This window comes from Anser brachyrhynchus (assembly GCF_964034855.1).
Source record: "Anser brachyrhynchus genome assembly, chromosome: 3".
Classification (NCBI taxonomy): Eukaryota; Metazoa; Chordata; class Aves; order Anseriformes; family Anatidae; genus Anser; species Anser brachyrhynchus.
In genome coordinates, this window is record NC_137696.1 from 60,994,452 (window position 1) to 61,010,143 (window position 15,692).

General features: G+C 41.9%; 1 protein-coding gene across 7 annotated transcripts in view; it reads left to right on the forward strand.

Annotated features, from left to right (window-relative positions):
• The first annotated feature begins 275 nt into the window (after positions 1 to 275).
• The window catches only part of TULP4 (TUB like protein 4), a 157,805-nt gene continuing 142,388 nt past the window's right edge, over positions 276 to 15,692 (forward strand). For 2 of the 7 annotated variants that reach the window (XM_080584399.1, XM_080584401.1), the window contains exons 1-2: positions 3,806 to 15,451; positions 15,529 to 15,617. The gene's annotated coding sequence lies outside the window, so the exon portion shown is untranslated. The other 5 variants (XM_080584400.1, XM_080584404.1, XM_080584398.1 and 2 more) reach the window with 5 other exon arrangements.

Here is a 15,692-nt window from a genome sequence, read left to right on the forward strand (position 1 = left end):
GGTATTATGTTGATGGCATGAGCTCCAGGGATGATGAGATAGTCAGTCTTCCTTCCTGTTTATTTTCCTTCAGTCCTCAGCGTGTACTAGGGTACAGGATGGGTAGGAACACTGCAAGGTAGCACTCAAAGTCATGATCATAGTTTATGGTGGCTGGTGAACAAATGCCGAGCAGAGTTTTCTCCTGGGATTTTTGAACCCAGCTGCAGAGGACTTCTGACAGAGCTGAGGGAAGAGACTAACAGGCAGTGCAGTTACTGTGTGTAGTAGTTCCTGTGCTGCTGGGGAAGAGGACAGGAATACAAAGGTGGTTAAAGGTGCGGTCGTGTTTTGGAAACCTCTTGGTGACGCTTTTTGCAACTGTTACCTAAAATCGATGCTCATGACAGCCAGTGAGTTTGCAATTGACCTAAGGTGTGTATGGCTTCAGTTAAACCCAGGAGCTGATAAATGAATTCAGTGATAGCGGTAAGTGTTTTTAGCCCCTCAAAATTTTATGCTGAACACCAGAACAACCAATTTAAGCCTGCCGGTCAGGGCGTATCTCCTTTGTTGCCGCTGCCTGTGGCAGCAATCGCGGCGGTAACTCAGGGGCCCTGCTCTCCTCAGCTCACGGGCGGGCGATGCCCGTGCTAGCACACTGGGAAATGGAGTCCCACCTCTCCGACAAGCCCGCCTTCGGCTGTCGGGCCGCTCTGCGGGACGCCCGACCCGTTAGGCCGCGCGTCCTAGCTGACACCCTTCGCTAAGGGTTGCTCCTACCGCCCTGTCCCTAACCGCGCCCCCGAGCCCCACGCACAGCCCCCCTGGCCGCCATTTTGAGCCCCGGCAGCCCCTCAGCTGCGCGCCCCCCCTCCCCTTCCCGAACTCGGTGGGCGGGGCCGGGCGGGGTCACGTGACGGCGGGGTCACGTGGCGGGGGAGCCGGGCCCAGCCGCCGCCGCTGCCGCCGCTCCGGGAGCGGCGAGAGACGGAGCCGGGCGGGCGGGCGCGGGGAGGGGGCCCGGGGCTGCGAGCGGCCGCCGCCGCCGGCACCACCGGCACCGCCACCACCGAGGTGAGTACGGGGGGCTGCCGCCGCTGCGGGCGGCTCCGCAGCTGCCGTCCTTTTGTTCCGGTGGGCGGCCCCGGGAGGGCAGCCGGTGGCGGGCGGGGGGCTCGGCCGTTAACGGCACGGTAACGGCTGCGGCCGCGCCGAGCTGGGCGGCGGGCCGCCGGTACAACCCCTACCCCCTAAATATCCCCCCCCATATCCCTGCTAAACCCCGCTGCCGCTCAGCCCCGGTACCCCCCCCCCCCCCCCCGGAACCCCCCGGTGTCCCCCCGGTGCCCGCGGGGGTTTCGGTAAGGAAAAGGAGGAGGCCTCCGGTGCCGCTGCTCCGGTCGGTGTAGCCGCTCCCGGAGGCGCTCGTTGCGTCCTGCCACGGTGAGATCCGCCCGGCCGAGGGGCGCCGTGCCGTGCCGTGCCGGGTTAGGTAAGAGCTCCGTGGGAGTGATGGCTGTGGGGGGTGAACCCGCTGCCTAACGGCTGGCTGCGAAAGTCAGTCCTGAAATTCAAGGCTTCCAGCCTAAAATAGCCCTTTAACGGAAGGCAGAGTGGCGACGACTTGCGCGGAATTCGCAAAAACTTGCTCAGGAAAGCGAGGCTTTTCCCATACTATCGACACCTCCGAAGACGATTACAAGAACCACTAACCTTTAACTACTTCTATTTAAGCTTAAATAATACATTTCTCTTTTAAAAACGTGTTAATGGAACAGATTTCTCATTGCATCAAGATTTCTGGTCAAACTGTTTCGATAATGCCATCACAGGTCTTTTTGTAATAGCAAAATCCTGGTGGTCCCTAGGGACGCCAGCGGACAGCTCGATCCTGCAACCCCGGCTCGAGAAACAACTTCGTGCCAGCAGCTCCTAGCCTGCTGGCGGCTCTCACCAGGAGGATTTGCACGAGTGGACCTCGTTCTTCATAGGCGATGTGAATGTCAAGTGTGGTAGGGCTGTTTCAAGAAATTCTGTATTTCCCCCTGCCTCCAGTGGGGTTTTGTAAGGAGGTGGCTGTCGCTGTTTGTGGGGCTGAGGGGAGGTAGTGGGTGTGCGTGTGGATAGATACTTTAAAAACTGAGAATAGGTTACAAAACTGACAGCTCTAACTGTTGACTGACTCCAGCTGAATGACTTTCATGGAAAGGATTTTATTATTTTTTTCTTTGTACAATATGTTGCTGCCTCAAGCAACAGCCTGTGGAATTCGTTCTCACCTAGTCAACAGATGTTTAAAACCCTTCAAATATTTAACTGTTCTAAAAAAGCCTGTTTATTTTGTGAACTGAGTTCACGATGGGTTGTTTATTCAATGTATTTTCTTCAGGAAGATGATGAACGGATTTAAGTGGTTCTCTTTTAGGTTTCCAGCAAGAAAATTGTTGCAATGTAACTTCCCTTATCTCGCTGAATTATATTTCTATTACAGAATGATTGGTTCTGCTGAACTTCCAAATAAAAGTAATTTTGTTTATAACTAGCCTCTAGGAAAAAGTAGTACTTGTTTTATGTAATTATTAGGCATACTTAAAATACACAGCGTTTTAAAAGTGCTTTTCACTAGTAGGTCTCAAAACACCTTGTGAAAGAATTCGGCGTAATTATTCTTTTCTTATCTGAGGGTAATTATTCTAATCTTATCTAGTGCTCATAAAGAGATCATTGTCTGCCTATGATTGCTCTAAGAAACCCTATAAAAAGGTTGAACAATAAAATAGGATTTTTTTACTACGAAAAATGATAAACTCACATTTGTTTTGTACATTTTTTTTGTTGTACTTTTTTTTTTTTGCTTAATGACACCTGAGGTCATTTCGTACTGTACCTTCCATACCAAGGTTGGGAGCTAGGCCTGTGCTATAAGTAGAGCAGACTTCTCTGCTTAGTGTCAGAAGAGACCCTGCAGAAGACTTAAACAAATTCAGCGATGAGTTAGAGAATGATTTGAGATAGGTTTCTGTTCAGATACTCGAAGTAATCATGGTGCACACCTCCTGTTTCCACAGAGATTGGCTACAAAGAGTGTTTGTACAGATGTCTTTTGATACCTATTAGAAAGAGGCAGGTGTGGGGATTTTGAATGAGTTACTTGTGTAGCCAGGATCTTCCTATTTTTGTGGTTTCCTTCCTCTTCAACTTGGAAAGCTGGTCAGGCACAGTGATTTGGAATCTCACATGTATTTATTTATTTATTTTTGGGACTGGGTTTCTTCCACTTAATTGTCCTATTTTTTTGTAATGCATCTGGTAGCAGAACAAACTTCTGGTACTAGAGGTCCACTGTACACACTCTAAAATAGTTGTTTTCCAACTATATCTACCAATTTTAGTGTGCAGATTATTATCACTAATTATATTATGGGTGCATTTTAATAGACAGTTAAGTTTAAGACTTGAGATCCTCTATAGTGGTTTGATGGTTTCTTAAATAGAACAGAAAACCATTCATTTGTGCTTTAATGCAAGACAATAAAAGCGTTGCCATTTAGGGATAAAAGTACAAGTTAGGAAATACACAAAACATTTGATATTGGAAGTGTTACGGTTCTATTTATATGGGAACTCCTTGTGATCCTATCCAAAAACAATAGCTCATGTGACTTGCGTCTAAGCTGTAATTCCTTTTATTAATGGGGGACTAGGGCTTATCTACTGTAAGGAAGCATTTGTGGACAGCCTTATAGGTGTCACCAGTGACTTCAGTTGACTCCATGACTAAGCAGGGCATGCTTGTAGGCAGAGTAGGATCTAGACTTGTTAGATCTGCATTGATTCAAATTACTTGGGGGGTGGGGGTGGGGGGAAGGTCCAAGAGCTCCAGTTTCCAAGAGGAAACTTTTCTGCATATTTTTGTTTTCATTTTGTGACCCAGCATCCCCGCTCTCGGGTGTGTGGGGCCATTGTTTTCATCCTTGCTTGTATACTTGATCGGTTATTTCTGTGTTATTTTTAACTAATGCCTTTGTTTACACCACTTCACAGTACTTAAAAGTTTAATATCTTTTAAATGGTCTATAATAATAGTTCTCGCTTTGTGCTTATACCTACAAAAGACCTTAGTGCTCCTCAGCTGCACATCAAATCCTTGATATAGCTGTAATACATCAAAGCTGGTCTGGAGAACTTCCCACTGGAAACCTGGGCCGTTTGCATGCCATGGAGGTCCCGGTTTGTTTGTGAATGTTGTCTCCTGCACAGTTTGAGAGCTAGCAGATGCTGCTGGGAGTCATATGCTCTCCTAGTTTCCTGGGTTCAAGTCATCCCTGATGTCCTTGTCTAGTGCAGAGCACTCTTTGCAAAACGTGCGTTTGAAGATTAACTTTCCCATTAGAATAGAAGAGATTTAGCACTTCTCAGTACTGCTATCAGTCCGTCCTGTCACTTCTCTTTTTGCTTTGTATGTGTGATGGAATAGAGTCCTCTCCTTTGAAGACATTCTGCTCATTAAATATTTGCTGAAGCAAATATCTTGACAGCTAAACTGATTCCTAAATAAAATCTTCAAATATCTCATTTCATTAGTTTGAATAATAATTGCAAAGTAAAATTTAGAAGAAGGCCAAACACATATCTATTCACTTAGCCATTTGAAGAAAATTACTGCAACTACTTTCCTGGTGTTACTTGGCACCATTTAAGCAGATGAAAACTGCAGGAAGGACTAATGAGTGTTGGATGCAGTATGAAACAAAAGAGGTGTTTTGCATGTATACTAAAAATATTGTCGAAGAAGTGCGTGGGAAGACAAGCAGGAATAAAGTCATTGCGAAAAGCAGAGGTTGGTCGCCCACTGTGGTTGTGGTGGATCACAGTCCGCAGGAGGCTCTTTAGTTGGAAAAAGACCTCAGCTGACGAGGTTCTTAAATTGGGAGAGGGCAGCGTGAGAGGTTACGTGCGCTCATGTTTGTGCTGGGGGGGTGCCCACACAGTGGGAGCCCTGAGCTGCCGGGCACCTAAGTGTCGCTTGTAATGTTCCTACTGCCTGTACGCAATAAAGAACAGGTCTCCCTGTTTCAGTGGCATGGTGAAATGACCTCTAGGAAATCCTTACAATTATAAATAACTGAAAAACAAAACACAACCCTGAAGATCTACCTGTCTAATATCTGGGTAAAATACATGAAAGGGAGGTTGACTAACTCGAAGCTGCTGTTGCAGACAAGATAGGCTGTGGATAATAGTTAACGTTGTATAAAAATATCAGAAATGTTACTCAGAAAGCTATTTTAGGTGTTAAGTAAAACTTGAAAGGGGGAGTGATTTCAGCTAAGGGAGAAGGAGGAAGAGTTATATATTTGTGGTGTCTTCCCCTGCTCTCATGAGTGATGTAAGTATATTAAGAACTGCTGCTGTATAAATATCTTGGCTGCCATACAAGTGCCCTACATAGTGTTTGGAAAGGAGGGAATTGAACAGTGTAGGTGTTGAAGCAGCTTTAGATATTTTACCTTCCTTTCTCCCGTGCATAGAAATACGGACCAAGGAACAGTATGTGAACTCAAACCAAAGATGTTTTCTACATCAGTGTCTTGGCTTTTGGACAGTGGAGTATAGCAGATGGCTACGGAAAAGTATCATAGGGCATACACGTAGCTGGTATCTGAAGGAAGTATCACCAGCTTCTAGCAGGATATGGTTTAGGGGTCTCTGAGCAGATGATTTGGTATTTAATCATTTAGCTTTTACTAGTTGTGAATTTGTGCATTTCTTTTTCTTTTACCCTCGAAAGCTTTAGCATCTGCAGCATCTGATGGTGCAAGAATGACAAAAGCACAAGTGATCATTTTTAGTTACTCTGGTGCCAGGTTAAAAGTTTCATTCCTCCACTCCTTTCACTTTGCATAGTGTAAAAGCTTGGTATTTTTAATTTTTAAAATTTGATACCAAACTTGTCAGGATAAAGCTTACTGCTTTGTAGGTACATCTGGAATTTCAGACCTTGTGTGCCAACTCTATCCTATTTACTGGGAAATATAACTTGTTAGAACATCTCACTTCTAGTAATGTCCAATTTGCTTACACTTTGCATTTCCATTAAGCAGTTCTCAGGTTCCATTTTGCAGACAGTTTTGAACTTAGAAATATATCTTTTTGTACAGACTTCAGAGTTCATATCCGTATATGAATCATATCTGCAGAAAGGTTGCAAGCCCATGAAAGTTTTGTGAATACTTAGAAGAATGGAAAAAGTCTTGATTCAAATCTTGGTGTGCAGTTTCTGTAGTTGAATGGCAGAGGACTGGTGTTATACCTGTTTTTATCACACGGTCATCCTCCCAGAATAAGACATTCCTGAATAATTTGTAAACAGAACGGTATGTAATGAAATGGCTCTTTCCCGTAGTCATTACTTGAATTTTCACTTTGATTGTAAAGAAAGAATGATGTAAATCGTTGTTTGGGTTTGATTTGTTTTTCCAGGCTTAGATTGCTCTGGAGACTTCCTAGCACTTTCCCTGTTTGATGTGAACTTATCCCTGGCTTGGATTTTTCCTTCCTCCTCTTCATTGTTGGTGTTTGTTAGTAGATCTTTAAGGATGTTTTCATTGATGCTTAAGGCACTGTATTCTTATTTTTTAATTCATCGGAACAGAAAATGGGGATACAGCTCCTATTGTCTGGTAACTCTACGAAATTAATTAGATGAAGCAATAAAGGTAGTTGAATTCTAGGAGAGAGATTTAAATAAATGCATTTGAATCTTATAAAGACATGGGAAGCTATGCAGTGAAAATCTGCTGTCTTGGATGAACGATCAAGGGATAAAATTGAACAAGCTTATGTTACTAGTATAAGATCTGGAACCATTTGTAGCTTTTCCAAAGTGGAGCTAAAAATGGGGGAAGAGATGTGGTTCTTGTAAAGATACCTATAGCAAGCCCTATTATGATAATAGGCCACCTCGAGTAAGAATAGGCTGTTTCTGTGAACCAAAAAAAAATTCTGTGCAGCAACAGGGTTCTATTAAAAGCAAATACAAATCATAGGATTAAGTGATTAAGTCATCTTCCTCTGAGTTACAGACCTCTCAGAGGTGGATTCCTTCCAGATTTTGCCAACCTGCTGAGGAGCTGTTCTTTTTTTCTTTATAGCAGTAGAATACCTCTGTGGAACATATATTAAATCCAATATACATCGTTTCCCAGTGTTGCAAAGAGAATTGGGGGGTTTGGAAGTCTTCACTGGACCTGTGGTAAGATCGAGGAAAGTATGCTGTCTAAAAACATACGCTTTGAGCTTGGTACTAGTGCTAGGAGTATGTACTATGCTCCTATGTATGTATGTTAGGAGCCTGTACAATATTAGTCCCCCCTTACGTTTCCAGAAGATCAAGCACTTCTTTTTATTAATAAAGGAATTGTCTTGGAAATTGTTCTTCAGAGGAGATAAACGGGAGACCACTGATGTAAAAACAATGTTATAGCATTGGAGGTGATTAAGAAGATTATATTGGAAAGTCTCATAATAGTTTTGTTTTCAGTGCCGTGTTGGTGAGTTTTGCAATTGTTGTTAGTAATACAGAGAGCAGATAGCCAGAACAGTGGTTGTTCGGGCTAGAAGTGACCAGTAATGCTTCAGGATTTCATAAAAGATAATGTCCTGTTTTCACAGGATGCAAAAGTGTTTAGTCGCTATCATCGGGAGGTTGAATGCTTCACTTAATTCACTCATCCCCTTTCCCCTTTGGAATGTGGTTTAAATGCTTCTGGTGTGAGGAAACTTCTAGTTGGTTTGCAGAAAAAATATTTGTGATTCGATTGTCTAGTGTTGTGGTGACAGAATGAGCTCTTGCCAGTTTTAAAATCACAAATAGCATTGCTTATTGAAGCTCTAGAAATACTGGGAAAGCTTTGTTCTCTGGTTTGCATTTGAATGTCTTCTTCCTTCTTGTCCAAGGATGAGAGTGAAAAACGAGAATCTGTATTGCTGGAAATGGCCAGTTTTCTTCCTGTTGGGCAGAGAATGAGCACTCTCCTAAAACAATCATGGGACCTTTGCATGGGAAGTGATAACGGGCTTGTTATGAGTCTCCAGGAGAAGATCTTTTACTCATAAGGTTTTAGAAAGGAAAGATGTAATGGCAGAGATGCGTTGTGAGGATTTGGGTTGTACTGATTTGCCTCCAGCTGCATTGTCACAGTTTTGACAAATATCACCTGATGACTGAGTGTCCGTACTGATGTGGAACTGTCTGTTTTCACTGGTGTTTACTTTTGCTTTGATTTGTTGGGTATGTAGACGAAGATTTCATTGCTTTCTGAGCCTAACACTTACGCAAGCTCTTGGAATTCTCCCCTGGAATATTTTTAAGAGGCTTGCTTTACTGCCTTTTTCGCTGGCAGGAGTAGTATGAAAGCATTCAATGGAAGATCTTTAAATGCCGATAATGCTCAGTTCTGTCTCTCTTTTGATTACCCCAAATTACATTGTTGAATGCATTTTTCCATACGTAGGGTGATAACGCTGTTGATAAAATTAGGCCTGAGATGATGCAGGTGGGATTGAGAAAGTGCTGGAGAATGTACTAAAGAGTATATGACTTCTGAGCTTGTGTCCTTAGGCTATGTGTGTGTGAGCTTGTTTTTGTGTTTTGTGGTTTTTTTTTCTTCACTGATTAGGACAATTTCTTCCCATCTTTCTGGTTAAGAGTTCTGACCCCATTTCATGGTTTCCCTTCATTGAAATTTGCAATTTTGCGGTATGGTAGGAGAGAATATGTTTTATAATTGCTTCCTTGTTTCCTCTACATCTTTATAGCAAATGCAGTTGGGAAAGAAATCTTCTGATTTTGTTTCAAAACACCTCATTATGTTAGCTGATCTAAGGATCTAGCTGGAAAGTTGTCCCAGCTTAGAAATAAATAACAATTGCATGCACACATACTTGGCTGCACAGCGAGATCTATCTTTAGAAAAGGGTTCTGTCCTATTTTCACTTAATTTTAATGATGTTGAGTTTTACCTTCGTTTGAGACACCCTAATGACTTCTGGATCTTATCCAGTCCTTCCTAATAGATAAGTGTGTGAGTCCTCTGAATCAGATTTCAGAGTCCTTTGTGTAGGGGAAGCCCCATTTATCTGCCAGATAACCTCAGGTATTCCAGTAATTCCTGGGCTATGTCCGAGGTGCTGCCTCTGCTTGCCTGGTGTTTACTGTAGCAGTGTCTTGTGACTGGGAAGCCAAAGGCAGGCTGCAAGAGGTTGCTGCCACACAAATCTAACATACTAGAAAGCAACTGCAGTCCCATGTAGATTAGTACTCTGATGAAATGTTTTTTCTTTTTTTTTAAATGAACCTGTGTTAGTCGAAGTTGACAGTTATGTTTGGGTTTTATTTTTGTTGTGCATTGTTGATGGTTACAGCGGCAGACTGGGACTGCTTTTCTCCCAGTTCTGTCATGACCTTCTGTATTGCCTTGAGGTGCATAATTGTCTTTTACTCAGCTGTATGCTATTAGAATAATGTTGTTTTCTTACTTTTCCTAGGATTGCTGAGGCTAGTGTAGCACTTTCAGGACACTGGATTAAAGATATAAGGTTCAGGGTCATATTAAAAGAAACCATCACGTAGTTGGGCGCAAGTCGAACATTTACTCAACTGAGGATGAGTAGGCTGGGTAAAGGTTTAAAAAAAATGGAAAAAAGGAGGGGAGCAAATTATGAGAGGGTGAGCAATAAATACTGTTATGCGACTCTATTTCCTTTGCTTCTTGGTGATTCTTGGGATTGTGAGCTTGCAGGATGTCTCTTAATGTCTGTAAACCATCAGACAGAGCAATGATGCTGTGAAGTAATGATTATTTGAAAAGACTGGCAAAAAATGCATCCTGTGTGAGGCGTAATCAGACATCTCCACTAAAGCACTGCTTTAGTTGATATACTCCTCCACCTGTTTGTAGCAGATAGCAACAGTTCGAACCCTCTCCTTGATTCACTGAATTAAATGCGGTGTGTTGTGAGCCCTGGGTGTTAGCAGTGACGAGCCTGTATCGATCACTCATTGGCAAGGATGCGCTTGTGACAGAAGGGTTGATTGGGCAGCTTAGTGCATTTCTCTCTCCTGTGTAGTAGGAAACACGGCTATTGACTATTCAGCTTTTTTTTTAATCCATAGAGATGCCTTTTGGCCACAGGTTTTTGGGTAAGGAGTGTTTTCATTTTTCACGATTCTTGTGTGATGTCTGTGTTTGCTGAAACAGAACGAATAAAGCAGGGATGCTCTTTGCTTGAAAATCTCATCCTACCTGCTTAGCATTGTTTCTGGAGGACAGACTCTTAATTCCTGTAACAGTTTTCTTTGATATTTACTCAGCTATTATGCCTTAAATTTGTTTGAACGGTACAGTATATGATATGCGAAATCCATTCTATCTTTGTCATAGATTGGTTAGGGCCAGAATTAAGCATTAAGGTTATGTAGCCTAAACTTCTAAATGGAACTGTTTGCATTTTGTGTGAAGGAGTTGGGTGTTGGTGGAAGCAGTCTTGTTTTTTCTTGCATCCCCACCCTGCCTTTACTCCCTTCCGAGAGAGTAATTATAGGATTTTCTATTGTCATTAGACTTAAATTCATGCTACAGGTGTGATGCTCGTTCTGTCATGCAGCCACATGTTAATAGGTTTGATGTGTTTATTCTTTTGATATGTTTGTTCTGTTCTTTATTCAGGTACAGGTAGAGACCTTGCAAAAAGGAGAATTCAAGGCAACGAGGCAAAGACAAAATCCCTAGGTCGTGGAGAGGAGTAAGAAAAGGCAAGGAGGTCCTTGCTTCTTGTTTTGAGACTCATCAGTGATTCACTGCAGATGTTTATCTAGAAATGGGAGAAACAAAATTGCATTCTTTCATGATAATTTTCCTTGCTAGGTTTTTCAAATTGTGGTGCGAGGCTTCCTGGGTGTTTTGCCTTGAGCTGCTTGCCTGCTCTCTTTGTAAGGTGTCTTGTTTACCTCTCTTTTTCCTTTCTATTTTTGGAGAGACTTAACTCTCTCACTCTGTAGAGGTTTAGTTGCCATCTTTGAATAGCTGAGTGAACTCAGGGTTCTCTCAGGGGCTTGAATTTGTCAAAAGATGATACCCCTGTCATGTTTCTCGCCTTGTCCCTCTGCATTTTTGAGATTTTCTTTCAGGACAAGCTCCTGTGGCTGTGCTATTGATACTGTGCATTGTTCCTCAGAGTGATACTGTTGAAGACTTTTTCTGTCTGTACTCTGATGTTTGTTAGGTGGCCTGTACTGTAGCACTTCAGTCTTCTCTTTCAAGCTTTTCTTGTGGGATGTTTCAAAGCTGTCCGTTCTAAAGTATGGATAAGTGCTAACAGGGAGGAGTAATAAAAAGCTGTGGGAGATGCTGGTTTCCATACCAAATACAACCCTCAGAAGTGCACAGCTTATTGGGCAACATTAAGATATCTAGTGCACTTTGCAGCACGCTTGCTGTGAACTGACAGCCAAAGACCTTTTGTTCAGTGTTCTGGAAAATTTCAGGCCCAGAACTCTAGTGTTGACTTAGTCAAAACACTACTCTGACGAAAACAGACTATATGTACACATATATTTTCACACTTAATATGCAGATATCCCCCACTCTGTGTGGTTTGGAGGATCAGAGGCTTAAGAAACATTATGATACTTCAGACTTGGAGAGCTGTTTGCCCTAGCATCCATTCACATGGAATATCTTCTGCATAATTTTTCTGATATTTACAAACAAAGTGGGAGAAAGCTTAAATTTTCTTAGAGTAATTTGTTTAGTCTGTTTGATTTTTGTCCTCTAAATTTTGAAACCCTTAGTGATGAGTCTAATTATAAACAAGATGTTCTCTCTTGCTGGTGATAAATCTAAATCTGCCTTGGGACAGTTGCCTCTTCTTTAACATGATGCCAGAGGAAAGCCTGAATTTGCTCCAATATAGCAGCTTTTTTTATCAGCTAGAAAAGGAAAGTTTATTACAAGTGGCTTGTTAGATCCTTGGTATTGTGGAAGTTCATTTTGTGTAGTATATGGTAGTCATAACATCCTTCAGTCAAACATTGTGGCTCTTTGTGGTTATGAGCAAAATCATCAGTATCCAAGCGTGTTCGGACTTTGAGCATGCGGGAAGATATTTTGCTGAACCTAAGTCTTGATAAGCTGTAAAGGTCATTTCCTGCTTTCTACTGCTAGTTTTTGGTGCATGTATGTGTAGTGCAGAAATGAAAATTAAATTAAGGTACTCATTATATGGAGTTTTGGAGCTGGGACGGGCATACTGTTTGAAAAGAGGTATTTTTTGGTTCTGTCCTGTTCCCCTGGCCCCAGCTATGGTATATGATTACAACAACAGCCAAAAATCATAGAATCATAATGATCCTGGAAAATGCCTGGAAAGAATCTAGCATGAGGATAACACTCTCCTTTCAGGTGTTTGCAATTTGTATTCATTTTTTAAAGCAAACACATTGTATACTTCTATCAGTTGGGTCGTTATGGGAATAATATGAAAGGAATCACTGCCGTCTTAATTTTTTCATCAGTATTTTATCTCTGTTTTGCTTATGTTTTTTTTCTAATAACATACTTCCATCTCCCTATATGAATGTAAAGTGTCTCATTTATTGAGACAGGATTATCTTGCTGGATTTTATGAACATCTCATTTCTCATGTCAGATGATTTAACATTTCATCGGCACGCTCGTAAAAATTGCTTCAATAATTTTGATTATGTTTTTACTTCTTTGAGTGTAAGAGTGTCTTCTAAATGTTGTTGTTAGAATGAAGGGCACAGATTTTTTCCCCACCCTGTGTCCCTAGGAAGCTAATGCATCATCCCTTATATTAGGTGGCAGATGACAGTGTAGTATGTGCTCTTGGCATGTTTACTCAGCCCAGGAAACTGATACCGTGCCTGAAGTCTGATTCAGAGCTTTAGCACCATGGCTTCGAAACGAGATGGCTTAAATCCCATGTGTTCATCTTTTTATCCTGCTCTTCTACAACAGGCACCTGCTTGCTCCCTGTGCGGCCTTAATTTATTGCCCCAGGAGACTTGCTCCTTGTGCCTCTGCTGTCCTCAGAGGGATTCCCTCTGGCTCGTAGGGAGCTGCCTGGTGGGTGATGCTGTGACCTGATCTCTGCGGGAAGGGAGCAGATTAGTCACTGCTCAAGTTGGAGCCAGCTTCTAAAGACTGGCCGTACTGCTGCCACGTGACACTGCAGAGCTTGACAAATAACATGTTAAAATTTTTCTTCTCGTGTTTGTGCAAGTAGATTGCTTTGATTTGGGGTGGGGGAGAAGGCGGAACTACTAATTTCCGCTTGGCCTCTCTAAGTGTCTGAGAAGTGACGTTGATGCCACGTTTGACCATGTGAAACTTTGCATATGTTGAGATTTGAGGTATGAAGAATTTCTCCCTTCCTGGTTTAAACAAAACAAAAAAACAGAACTAATCAAAACCAAAACAAAAAAACACCCTAGTCTCTCTAAAGGGCTTTAGCAGACAAACCGTGCTGAAGTCTGGCTGTGACAGTCTGATATTTCTTTTCCTGCTGTACCTGGTGGAGACTATCACCACTCCACTGCTGATTCATTAGGAGAGAATTTGTGCCTGCATCTCATACAGTTCGCTCCATAATTTGACTTTTTAGCTCAGCCTTATCTTTGTTGCCAGCTTTTAAACTGAGATTGAGAACCTTTTTGTGTTGTGGTGGCAATCCAGATGCCTCCTAAATGGAGGAGGAGATTTTTGTAGCCCAAACTTCTTTCATTTTATTTTTCACTGGGATATGTTAGAGGGCATTTGCAGAGTAGCTAAGACAGGACACAAAAATATTTTAAGTGCTAATTTATATCTAAGTTTTGTAGTAAATTTAGCCTTTAGCATAAGTCATCAAATTTAATTAAAATAGCTTTGCTAAGAAGTATGATGACTATGTATTGCTTAACTATTTTTTGTTGAATTTTTAAAGTATATCAGATCACCAAAATGAGGGAAATCGTGGGGTAAATATTTGGATTCAGGTTGCTGAAGGGGCATATCAGCTTGCAACGGATTTTCTTCAGTAGGCACAGATAGAAAATTGTGTGTTTATTTCAGTATAGTCTCTGTGAATTTTTTTCTTTAAAATGAGAAACTGCGAAAAGGCTCGTTTTAAAAGTGTAGTGAAAATGAAATGTGATGTTGAGATCTAGTAGTTCTGTTAGGGATGTAGTGTCCAGAAACAGTCACCTCAGTCTACTAGCTGAAGATAGCGCTTCCTTTGTTAACAAGACAAAACAAAACCAAACTTATAATTCAGTTTTTAATGCAAAACATAATAAAGGCATGTGCATCCAAAATGTCTAATGTAGTTTGTTTGTAAGTAACATTGCCTAAATCTCAAAAATTTGGATTTGTTTAAATGGAATTGTGGTGTTCTTTTGAAACCAACCTGACACTGTTGTGAGTTTGCAAAATGATCCTCAACTGTAATCCTTTACAATACTGCAACTTTTTTTTTCTAGCCCCAGCAACCATGGTGAGATTGGATTTGACAGTTGGCAGTGGTAATTTCTTGTTCTAGACTGGGTATTGTAATGCTCATGGGTTTCCATGTGTACTTCCAGTGGTAGGGGTGTGCCTACAGTGTATGTCAGTGGTACCTATATGGCAGTTCAGTGAACATCTGGCCCAGAAAATGGGAAGGAACATTTACTGTTCATTAACATCAAATGTGAAAATTATCAACCTGAATAAATGTGTTTAAATTATGTAATTACTTAAATTGGAATGCATTATGGCATTCCAGTTAGCAAAATAAGTATCAAATGTGGGGCGTAAGCTATGCTTGCTTGAAAATCAGCATCAGTTTAAGGTTGCTATCTAGCAATAGGCTTTCTGTCAGAAAAGGGAGGAGCAGAAATGCAGAATCAAAATTATATATTTAAATCAAGTTTCCTTGCTCGATGATTGAAATAATAACCACACTTGGATGCGGTAAATCGTTTTGAATTAACCTGGCCTGAGTGTGTATCTTCCTGCAGTGAACTGCAGGAGGAGTGTTTTGACACACAATGTGTTTCACCAAATGTTGATGGATATTTTTAAATAGGAGAACAAAAAGCAGAATATTGGTTATGGCCTTTCCTGTGAATCTGTAACAGGTAAGTTCTGAAGCTAGATGGAAACAGGAAAATATCAGAAGAACTGTTCTGATTGAGTGACAGGATCATAGCACAGACTGGATGCTGGTAATGGTAAACTCTTGCTGCTTATTTTGATGCTATCTTCCCCTGCAGTGTTAAGGAAGATGCTCCATCTCTGTCCCATGGAGAATGTCTGCTGTCCAGCTGGACTGATCTAACATCTTGCTGTTCCTAAAAGGTGTCCCCACACCCAAGCCTTGTGGGTCCTGCCTGCTGCAGCTCTGATGCTCAGCTGACCCTTCAGTGAGTTGATTCAGTTCCCTCAGCTCAGTTAATACTCCTCACTTTATTTTCAGATATTTATTTTCTGCTGGTTTAAGGTGTTGAGTCTGCCCAAGGAGGAGTCAGACAGGCACCAGGCAGCGAGAAGAGGGATGAGGACCAACCAAATCTGGGAAAACAAATTGCAGTAGGTCTTGGGAGTGTTGGAGGTTAAGAAATCTTTGTGGCATTGGCTGCTTTGAACAGTTTGCTTTCCTTGTAG